Here is a 10,689-nt window from a genome sequence, read left to right as displayed (position 1 = left end):
CCAGGGGAAGGAAGTACCCAGGCCCTGAAAAAATATATGCTGAATTTCTCTATTGATCCCCAAAGTTAAATCCCTGAAATAAATCTTCTTTTTCATGTTTTTAACTTTTCTTAATCATGGATTATGGAGAATTGCTGTGAAAGTTTGACTGCACGGTACCCTCCTATTCATTCTTCAAATCTCAACTCAGCATCGTCTCCTCTGTGAAGCCTTCCTGATTATGCCTTCCGTCTCCCCTCGGGCCCTTCCAGTACTGCCCTCTGCACTGAGCATACTGTGTTTAAACCCCTGTGATCATGGGCTAAAGCAGGGTCGTGTTGGAGAGAGGTCTTCATCTCTGGGTCCACGTGCTAAGCAGCTGGGCTTGAGTCTTTGCCTTCTGATCGTGATCAGCTCCAATTCTCAGAAGGCAGGAAACAAGTTCTGTTTCACTGTTATATTCCCTGCCATGAGCCAGGGCAAACATGGGAGGAAATATTCTCTAAACAGGACAGAGGAGAGGAAGAGACATCATTGAAAGCCTTGGTGATTTAACCTTAATTCTGAGAAGACTTAATTCATGTCTGTTTCCCTCTGAACTGCAAGACAAAGTGCCTTCTACAACATTTCTGAGTTTTGAATCAACTCAGAAAGACAATGTTTCTCTATGTTATGACAGTAAGTTTCCTAAATGTACTGTAGTGGGCAGGGGTGGGGTGAGAGATTAGGAGAGAAAGCACTTTAAGAGTCAGAGAGACACAGCATCAGATCTATGGAAGTTGAACCCAAGGAGAGGGTCAAGAGAAGACCAACCAGGGGGCAGATGGTCATTTCCACTCAACATCTGCTGAGTCTCTACTCTGCAGACCATCATAGAAAGTTACAAAAACAATTCTCGTTGGGTCAGGAGCTGTTGCTGAGAATGACAAATCAGGAGTAAAGCAAAACCAGAGCAGGGGACTGGTCTTGTGTCCCGCTGCACGGCCCTGGTTGTGCTGTCTGGCCACAGGCCCTTGGACCATTAAATTGGAAGCCCAGGGCAGGAGCCAGCAGGGCTATTATCTGGAGGTTTAGCTACATCTGCTCTGAACTCAGTGAAAACCTTGCATCCTTCCTGGCCTGGCCTCCTGCTGGTGCCGGGCCCCAGCATCACAGACAGCCTCATGTCTGCCTGGCCATGATGTCAAGTCTAATTTCAGCCAGGGGCCTGGCAATCCTTTCAACAGCTCACTGGAAACAAACAAACAAACCCACAGCCCTCTTCTACCATGGGTTTCACAGACACGTGACGTGTGGTGAAGGCCAACTGTGGAGGCTGTACACTGTGTCCCCTAGGATTCCAGGCAGACAGTGCATGCTGCCCAGCAGACAAACCACCCAGTATGTTTCTGTGCATCACTGTGTGAGCAGAACTTTACTCACACTCATTGAGCAGGAAGCACAGGGGACATTTCCTCAGCAGGACTCCTGGAAGGCAAGACTTGATTTTGTTTCTTAAGTATTCTCAGTATCCAGGACAGAACCTGACAAAGGGTAGGTTCTCAACAGATGTCTCCCAAGCACATATAATAATCCTACACCCAGGATTCAATATGACAGGGTAAAGTCTGCCCCACTGTCCCTTTGCTTCTTCACACGGATGAGCTCCTTGAGTCGCCTCGTGGTCCCCTTCGGCCTAAGATTTTAGCTTCCAAGCCTCACACCCCCATGTGGATAGCTCTTGAGAGCAAACTCAGGGCATTCAAGTCCCTGCTCACAGCCCCCTCTCAGAGCTGGGTAAAGCACCTTTAACAGGTGCGGGCTTCTCACAACCAGCATCTTGGTTAATCTTCTCACACTACTCGTGAAATGGGAATAGCGTCTAGCCTCTCTGATTTTTCTGACTTTAGAGGCTCCCCACTCCGGGAATCTTTGCTGGCCGTGGGGGTTGTTGAGACCAGGAGCTATAAGGTGCATCCAAGTTTGTCCTGTAATGTTCCTTCAGGTTTGTGTGGGATCGAGCTGTGTGCACACACTGATAGCACACACAGCTGGCACTCCTGGGGGGGTCAGCTCCAGGCTAGCTTGGCAGTCCGCTGGGAGGACAGAGTACTCCTTGCAGAATTCACTCATTTCCTATTAGCAGCCTGTGTTTATTGATGGGTCAAGACCTCTTGGGTTTCTCTAATTTGACTAGGTCTATTATTTCTGTCTAGCATGAAATTGGGGGATAATTAGAAATAATGACTTATAATCAAATTTAGAATTTTTGTCTTATTTATTATTACTATACTATTCAGAATTAGGACCTTGGCTAGTCCGAGTGCAGTGGTGTTTACAACTAATTGATCAAAATTAGGATCTTTATTCTATTCATTCTATTTTTAAATTTTACCTTGTCCTATGTCCACCTTCTACTTACACTGTAGCAACATATTCTCTTCGGACTTGTCCACTGGTGAAGCTTTGGTATGAGTCAAGGGTAAGATGTCTTCATCAGGCTGCCATGGAGATGATTCCCACCCATCTTCCTCAGGAGGGCCGGGGGCCATGTCTCTGGGCCACCAGTTGATGGCTGTATTATCCAGGACCTGCTAATCTGCCTTAAAAGAGCCCAGCACTAAAGGAGATGGGCTGGGTCCCCTGTTTTCCTGAGAACCAGAAAGCCCCCCAGGAGCCCATTCTTCTCATTTGCACACTTAGCTGCTAACTCTGGAGCAGCCCAGCTTCCTAGGGCTGAGGCCACCAAACCAAGAGGAGGCTCTATGGACCTGGGTAAGTGCTCTTTTCCAAGCTACTGGACAAAGAGGAGGGGGAGAAATCAAAAGCAAATGAACTCCTTTCATATTGATAAGTCCCACCATCAGTTGAGAGGCTCCTTGCCTGCAGGAGCATCCCTTTGTCTTTTCTCTTTGGCTGAGTTCCTTTGCAATTTATTGTTAAGACTTCCCCTTCTCCTCCTCCTCCTCCTCCTCTTCCTCCTTTTTAAAAAATACTTTTATAGTTTGAAAAGCTGCACAAATAGAACAGACAATCCCAGTATGTCCTTTATTCCATACTGGAGGGAAAACTTTCCCTCTAACCTCTGAGTGTTCTATAATTGAGTCTATGAAATAAACTGACAGTAGACAAATTAACATATGCAAAGAAATAGAAATTAATTACATGCATGGGGATATTACATGAAAGGAAAGGAAATACCCCAAACCACAGTGAGATTTAGAAACGTATATACTTTCTTCATAGGGGAGGAACGGCAATAGGCAATTTAGGGAAAATAAATTATCACATTTTGGAGAAGATGAAACAGCCTCTAGTCCCCGCTCCTGTTTAATCTTCCTTGGTTGATAAATTATCTGGGGAGCCGGTTCAGGACAGTTGAGTTAGTTTTGGAGGATCCGTCTTGAGGCAAGTAAGGGAAGTTCAGAGAAAGCCCTTCCCAGCATTTGCTCTTTCCCAAGGGCCCACAGTTTGAAGGAATCAACATACTGAAGTGGTCTGTGTTGGTGGGGGAGGGGGATTATTTACAGAACTCTTTCAATCCAGATACCTAAAGAGTTAATATTTTGCATTTGCTTAATTATCCTATTCATTTTTTCCTGAAACGTTTTAGAGTAAGGTGCAAATCTAAATACTTCAGTGGGTATTTTCTTAAAACAAGGATTTTCTCTTACATAATAGTGCAAGTATTAAGATAGAAAAATTAACAGTGATACAATATTATTCCTTAACCTACAGAAATTCAAATTTGGTCAATTGTCCCAATAATATCTTTAGAGCAAAAGAAAAATGTTTTTGGTTGGGAATCAGTTATCATGCCTGCTGTGTCCATCAAGCTGTCTCAAAAAGAGAGAGAGAGAGAGGATGTAGCCCTGGAAAGTGTGTGGATTCCCAGGTTCTGACACCTTACTGTGTCCTGTCCCCCACTTTCCTGAATCCACTCCCCCAAAGAATTCACCAACCAAGGAAGATTAAACAGGAGAAGGGACTGGAGATTGACACCATATCCATGCAGACTTTGTCACAAGGTTTCACCTATTCTTTTGGGGGCTGATTCATCTCCAAAATGTGATAATTTATTCTTCCTAAATTGCCTACTGCCCTTCCTCCCCTATGAAGAAAGTCTTTCTGTCTTCCATGGCCTGGACGACTTTGAAGAAAGTAAGCCAGTAGTTTTGTGAACTGTCCCTCAATATGGGTTTGCTTGATGCTCCTTCATGATTAAATTCAAGTTATGCAATTTTTTTAAGGTTTCTACTTCTATTATTTTAAAGAAAATAGTAAGTATCTCATGGAGAGATACTTTGAGATTAGGTAATGCAAACATTTTGTTTCTCATTGTTCTTGAGCCCCCTCATTTAACCTAAGGACAATGATAGATAGCCAAGGGGCACAGTGAGGTGTCAGAACTTGAGAATCCACACATTTTCCAGGGCTAGATCATCTCTCTCTCTGTCTTTTTTTTTTTTTTTTTTGAGGCAGTCCACTCTTTCACCCTGAGGTTGAGTTCGGTGGTGTCAACATAGCTCACAGCAGCCTCAAACTCTTGGGCTCAGGCATAGCTCGTATCTTTTATACTAGCACAATGCTTAGCAAAAAGTCAGTAGCTACTCCCGCCCTGATTCATTTCAGCAGTCAGCAGGGCGCATCTACCTGCTTATATTTCTGCCTTTCCCACAGACTGCAAGTTAAAGGTACGCACCCACTGCTTATTTCTCCATCCCCAGTGTCTAGCACATATTATGTGCTGGAGAAATACATGTTAAAATTAGTGGTTTGGGGTAGCTATGACAGAAGGCAATAAAGGCTACAAGTTGGCTAGGGATGGCATTTTTCTTGTTCTAAGCTAAGGGAAGTAAGAGCAAGGACTGAGGAAGGTGACCGTAGTCATTTTGTGAAAGGGCCCACGGGGCTCGCCCACCTCCTAGACTCCTGGGTTTGAAGTGAAAGACTTGGGACAAGACCCCCACTCTGTCCGGGACTACGATGACCCCAATCAACCGCAAGAGACGGCACTTGATGCAATCAGCAAGAGGGTTTTATTCCAGCATGCTGGGGCTTAGCTCGTAACTCTCTCAGGAGCAGAGGAGTTAAGCCCCGAACAGCAGGTTTTACAAGCTTATAAAGGCAAAAACCACAAAGTAGGGAGGGGTAGCAGACATGGCAGGGGCTTTAACCACAAAGTAGGGAGGGGTAGCAGACATAGCAGGGGCTTTTTAGATAAGAAGAACTCTGGTTCATTACTTAACTGTCTTAAGACAAGATTAACAGTTAAACATTTGCTTAGCCCTTTTATCTGCTTCAGCTTGGGGCTATCTCCTGGAACAGTTACAAAAGGTCACATTCTCATGGTAGGGGGCGAGAGGTACTGCTACATGGCTGGTTCCTCCCCCCCCTCCCCCGCTTTTGGATTTGGTAGTACTTTCCTTCAGAAGCTTCTGCAGTGCCCAACTCCCAGCACCCCTGTGGGCGGTGCTCCCCTTTGACCCACACTCACACTCATGTGCTGCACATCCGGGCCTCTGCTACTGGTGAGGAGAAGGTGGCATCCTGCAACTGTGGTGGTTCCTGAGGAACAGATAAGGAATTAGGAGAAATCAGGGAAAGGAAAATTGTGAGTGTTGAGGCGGAGGAGGCAGGCGCATAGCTAGGCAGGACCAGGCCATGGGCAGCACTGTCCCATGTGGTGGAAAGTTGTCTGTGGTAGGACTGCTTCCTATCAGATGTTTTCCTCTAGAATCTACCTCAGTATCAGTAATCGATTCTCATGGATTCAATAATTCATTTTGATTCTGCACCAGATCTGTGGAATCAGCCTACTGTTATAAGGGAGACAAAACTTTATATTATAAGAAGGGATGCATATAGCTGCTTTTTCTTGTTCTGAAATATGTTCATTTCCTCCCTGGGTGCCTGAGGATCACCTGCCATCATGAATGACACAGTAACTATCCTCAACGGGATGTTCATGACCAACCGTCTACTTCAGAGGAAACAAATGGTCATCAACATCCTTCAATCAAGGAAGGCAACAGAACCAAAGACAGAAATTAGGGCAAAACGAGCCAATATGTACAAGACCACACCTGGTATCATCTTTGTATTTGGACTCAGAACTCACTTTGGTGGTGGCAAGACAATTGGCTTTGGCATGATTTATGATTCCTTGGATCATGCAAAGAAAAAGGAACCCAAACATAGACTTGCAAGGCATGGCCTGTAGGAGAAGAAAAAGACCTCAAGAAAGCAGTGAAGGGAACACAAGAACAGAATGAAGAAAGTCAGGAGGACTGCAAAGGCCAACGTTGGTGCTGGGAAAAAGCCGAAGGAGTAAGACTCTACAGTGATTTATTTGCAGCCGTTGTGTGGATCTTTCACAAGAAGATTAATAAACTAAGGACTTTCCATGTGGGAAAAAAGAAAAGAAATATGTTCACTTATGATTGGAAGTGGAGAGAAAATAAAAGATTATGCTGAAATTATTAGGTAACTGATTTATTCACTGAGTTTGAAGTGTAAAAACATGGAATGAAGGGCCCCCACAACCCGGGTGGAGTCTCACGTCAAAGCTGAAGTGGTTTTCCATGACAGTAGCTCCAAGTTGCTTTATGATGACATGTACATTGATGATATGGGCGAGAAGGAGGAATATGCCAGCTACACATAATCAGGTGGCTTGAGTGACTGACCAAGTGCCAGCCAAGCATGCAGTGCTTAGGTCACTGAAAACTTTATGCTGGGAATGTTCAATAGTTTTATAGCAATTGGCACTTTGGATTGATTGGTGACAGCTGCTTAAACTAGGGCTCAAGGGATTGTGGAGTTGTGTCCCGGGTCATCTGCAATCTATTGTCAATTAGTGTTGTGAGATAGGGCTAAGGAAGGGGATGAGGAGTAAATATTTTATGTATTTACCATCCATGCTGCTCACACTGCTTGTGTCCGTCATTCCACAAGGACTTGAGTCATCTTAGCTGTTATATTTTGTGTAGGGTTATTCATGAAAGCAGTGTAGCTGCTTGGTGACCCTTTACTGCTGTGCCACCACACACCAGGCACTCTGCCTTGTTCTGTGTCCTTCTCACTGTAACCTTGTGCCTGACCATCCACCTTTCTCCCTGTTTCCTGTGGGTTCATAGTCAGTTTTTCAGTGACAGGGCTGATGTCATGATGATTTCAAGTGATTTGGCCCAAAGACAACACCTACTCCCTGAATAATATCCATGAAAACTTAACACAGTAAGTTGGGTGAGTCACATTTTCCCTTTGGATGTGATTTGCAGATGTCAAGATGGAACCTCACCAGGGCTTCCTTCTGAAATTGAACTTCCAGAAAGCAGCAGATGGACCACAAAACAACCTTCTCAGGAAAAGAAAAGCCTCCTGGAGATCAGCAAGAGCTCTATCACATGAAGAAAAACAAGTTTTTTAAAAAAAAATCAGAGTGATAGCTTAGGGGAAGAGCACAGAAAAATTTCTTTCATAGAAAGATAGAAATTCATATTATACCCAATTAAAAGGAGTCATAGCTTACATTTTTTTCTCAAACAATATCCCAAAATGCTGGATTATTTGATGCTCATAAGACCCCATGGATATGGGCTGTGAATATGGCTGTGAGGTGGTCATTCTCTCTGTAATGCAGAGAAGGGAGGAAGGCAACAGTGGTTTGTGTCTGAGGACTCCTCACTAGTGAATGATTTAGATGGAACTTGGGTCTTTTGATTACTCCTACTACAGTGCTCTCTCCACATGTCCCGCTTTTAACAACCTGGAGGCAAGCCACCTACACTAAGTAGCAATTCATTCAGTTTTTTTCAGGAAGAAATGTATCTTTAAAAGAATAATGATGAGAATCAAAAATTGTATCAAATATGAAAATATAAAATATTTTAGCTCTATTTTATAATACATTCAAAGTTGTTTTTTAAGGTAGAAAAACTAAGGGGCAGAGGGAAGTAGAGACTAAAAGAAGTGGAAAGAGACACACCAGAGTGCTTACATTCCAAGATTTACAGGGAGTAACAGCCCTGTAGAGTGAGTCTTTAAGACACAAAAGTGTGCTTATGTTTTTCACAACTATAAGCAGAAACAATGAGCACTATTTCTCTTGGGACCTGGTGATACTGAAGATAAAATTTAGATCAGGAACCAGAGGTGCCTTAGCAGTGGCCTAATACCAGGGAGTTAAATTCTTTCGATGCTGTAATGTTTAACTTCAGAAGGAAGCTATATCCTCAGCTTCAGTTCTTTCCTTATAATCATGTGCAAAAGTGATTAAAGAGCGTGTAGAACACAAAGAAGAAGAGAAAGTGTGGCAAGAGGGAAGGAACCAGAGTCATAGCCCTTTACGGGAGTTTCTTAGCCTCCCTGCACGTTAGAATCATCTGGAAGCTTTAAACATGCAATGGCCAGGCCCACCTCAAGCCAATTGGATCAGAGTCCTGCAGGTGGGATCCAGGCAGCAGTACTTAAGAGCTCCTGGAATGATTCTAATGTGCAGTCAAGTTCAAGAACCCTGGTTCAAGGGAGCTGCTCAAACAGGCTGACTGAGGAAAGGAAGATGCCCCGAAACAGGCTGATGCAAGATTGGAGGATGTCTAAGCAAAACTTTCTCCTGGGCCTGAGCAAGGAAAAGAAATTGAAAGCAAAAATGGAGATGATGGCTCGGCGCCCGTAGCACAGTGGTTACGGCACCGGCCACACGCACCAAGGGTGGCGGGTTCGAACCCAGTCCAGGCCAGCTAAACAACAATGACAATTGCAACCAAAGAAAAATAGCCAGGCGTTGTGGTGGGCTCCTTGGTCCCAGCTACTTGGGAGTCTGATGCAAGAGAAACACTTAAGCCCGAGAGTTAGAGGTTGCTGTGAGCTTTGATGCCACAGTACTCTACCCAGGGCAACATAATGAGACTCTATCTGAAAAAAAAAAAGAGAGGACACAAAAGGCAAGAGGGCAGAATGGAGGGTGTGAAGTGATGGGAGATGGAAGAGAGAAGTCTCTCTTTGATTGAATTTCCCTGGGAAAGGGGAGAGTTGGGGGGACTTTGCTGGAAAGTTTAGTATAAGAACATTTTCTGCTCTTTTGCCTTTAATTAAACTTTATTCCAAATAAAACATTTTTAGGGCTGGGAGAAGAGTGCTAAATCTCCCAATTTATTTGGGCTTTGCCTTACTTTGCCTTACACAGCAGCTGTGTGTGGGGACGTCTCCCCTTTGGGAACACACTCTTATATAGCGCTCCTAAGCTTGCCCTCTTCTTAAAGAAGGGAAGCATCCTGACCACAAGGCAGACAGCCGCACCCACACCCATCCCCAAGCACGGGGACAGGACGCAAGACCAGAGGAAGCTGTCAGGAAGAGAGGCAGTGAGAAGCTGCCCTCTGAAGCAGCATGTGATGAAGGGGGGAAAAAATCACTTCTGAATTTGAGACTGAATCAGGGTGAGAAATTTCTTTTCTCCTTTTGTAGCTAATCTAAAGAAGCTATGAGATGTCATCTTAGATCAATGCTGTCACTATTGCCTTGCTGTTGAGACCCAAGCCCAGGACTCCTTGGAAGTATCCCTCTCCCCACCCTGGAGTGGGGTCCTTTCTACTCAACTTCACATCTCTTAAAGCACACACTTTAGTACCTACACGGTATGTAAGAAAAACTCACCTGTAGTAGAAGCTAAGCTAACATGGTGGAATGAGAAACTTAAATGTGTCTGGTGTTGGTGAGGACTTTATGGGCTAAACTCCCTCCTTCTCCTAGAAAAGCAGCTCCCACTTCTTTGCTGAGTAGTCAGTGGGAGAGCTTTCTGTGAACACAGGCTCCTGGGTGAGGTGTCAACTCCTCTCCCAAACTCATTGGAAAGCATCACAAGAATGGAGAAGCATGAATCCTATGTACTCAATTTTGATATGAGGACAATTAATGACAATTAAGGTCATGGGGAGGGGGAAGGAAAAGCAGAGAGAGGGAAGGAGGAAAGGGGTGGGGCCTTGGTGTGTGCCACACCTTCTAGGGGCAAGACATGATTGCAAGAGGGACTTTACCTAACAAATGCAATCAGTGTAACCTGGCTTATTGTACCCTCAATGAATCCCCAACAATAAAAAAAAAAAGAAAGAAAGAAAATGAGGTCAGAGAAGGCAGAATTAACTAGAGGCATTCTCTTTTTTTTTGATAACAAGTGGGATTTATCAGTGGGCCTGAGTAAGGAGGAGCAATGGTGCAGAAATGCATATCAGAGCAGGGCCCGCCCTGCTTCTAGGGGCTATGACTGGGGGCTTCATTGGCCCCACAGGCATTGGGAAGACATTTCTCAGCTGTGTCTTCAAATTCATTCACATGAAACTTGGCAATTCTCCCTTCTTAGAGATGTGGATTGCCTGGCACTCAGGGAACTTGAAGTTGACCCCTTTGTCTCCAAAGTTCCCTTGGGGTAACCAGTACCAGCAACAGGCTGCATACACCCCTGAGGAGGCAGCCACTGCGCACTGGCCCCCAGGGAGAAGGGGGAACAGTCAGCTTAATTAGCAGTGGAGACTAGTGGCATTCTTGAAGTGACGTTTAGAATCATGACTTTTGGAGATGTGGGGCAAAGGTCTGATCTCATTGTCAGGCTCAGGGCCAGCATGTTTGGAAGGCAGATGAGGGACAGCAGCACCAGGTGTCACTGCTTCCTGAAAACATAGCTTGAGATCCAGATGGAGATTTTTTGATGCCAAAGTCCTTTTTGGAAAG

General features: G+C 44.7%; 1 pseudogene; it reads right to left on the bottom strand.

The window, feature by feature from the left end:
- Positions 1 to 10,363: 10,363 nt before the first annotated feature.
- LOC128593107 (uncharacterized) lies at positions 10,364 to 10,485 on the bottom strand (annotated as a pseudogene).
- Positions 10,486 to 10,689: the final 204 nt, after the last annotated feature.

This window comes from Nycticebus coucang, chromosome 1, assembly GCF_027406575.1.
Source record: "Nycticebus coucang isolate mNycCou1 chromosome 1, mNycCou1.pri, whole genome shotgun sequence".
Lineage (NCBI taxonomy): Eukaryota > Metazoa > Chordata > Mammalia > Primates > Lorisidae > Nycticebus > Nycticebus coucang.
This window is presented reverse-complemented; position numbering and strand designations above follow the sequence as displayed.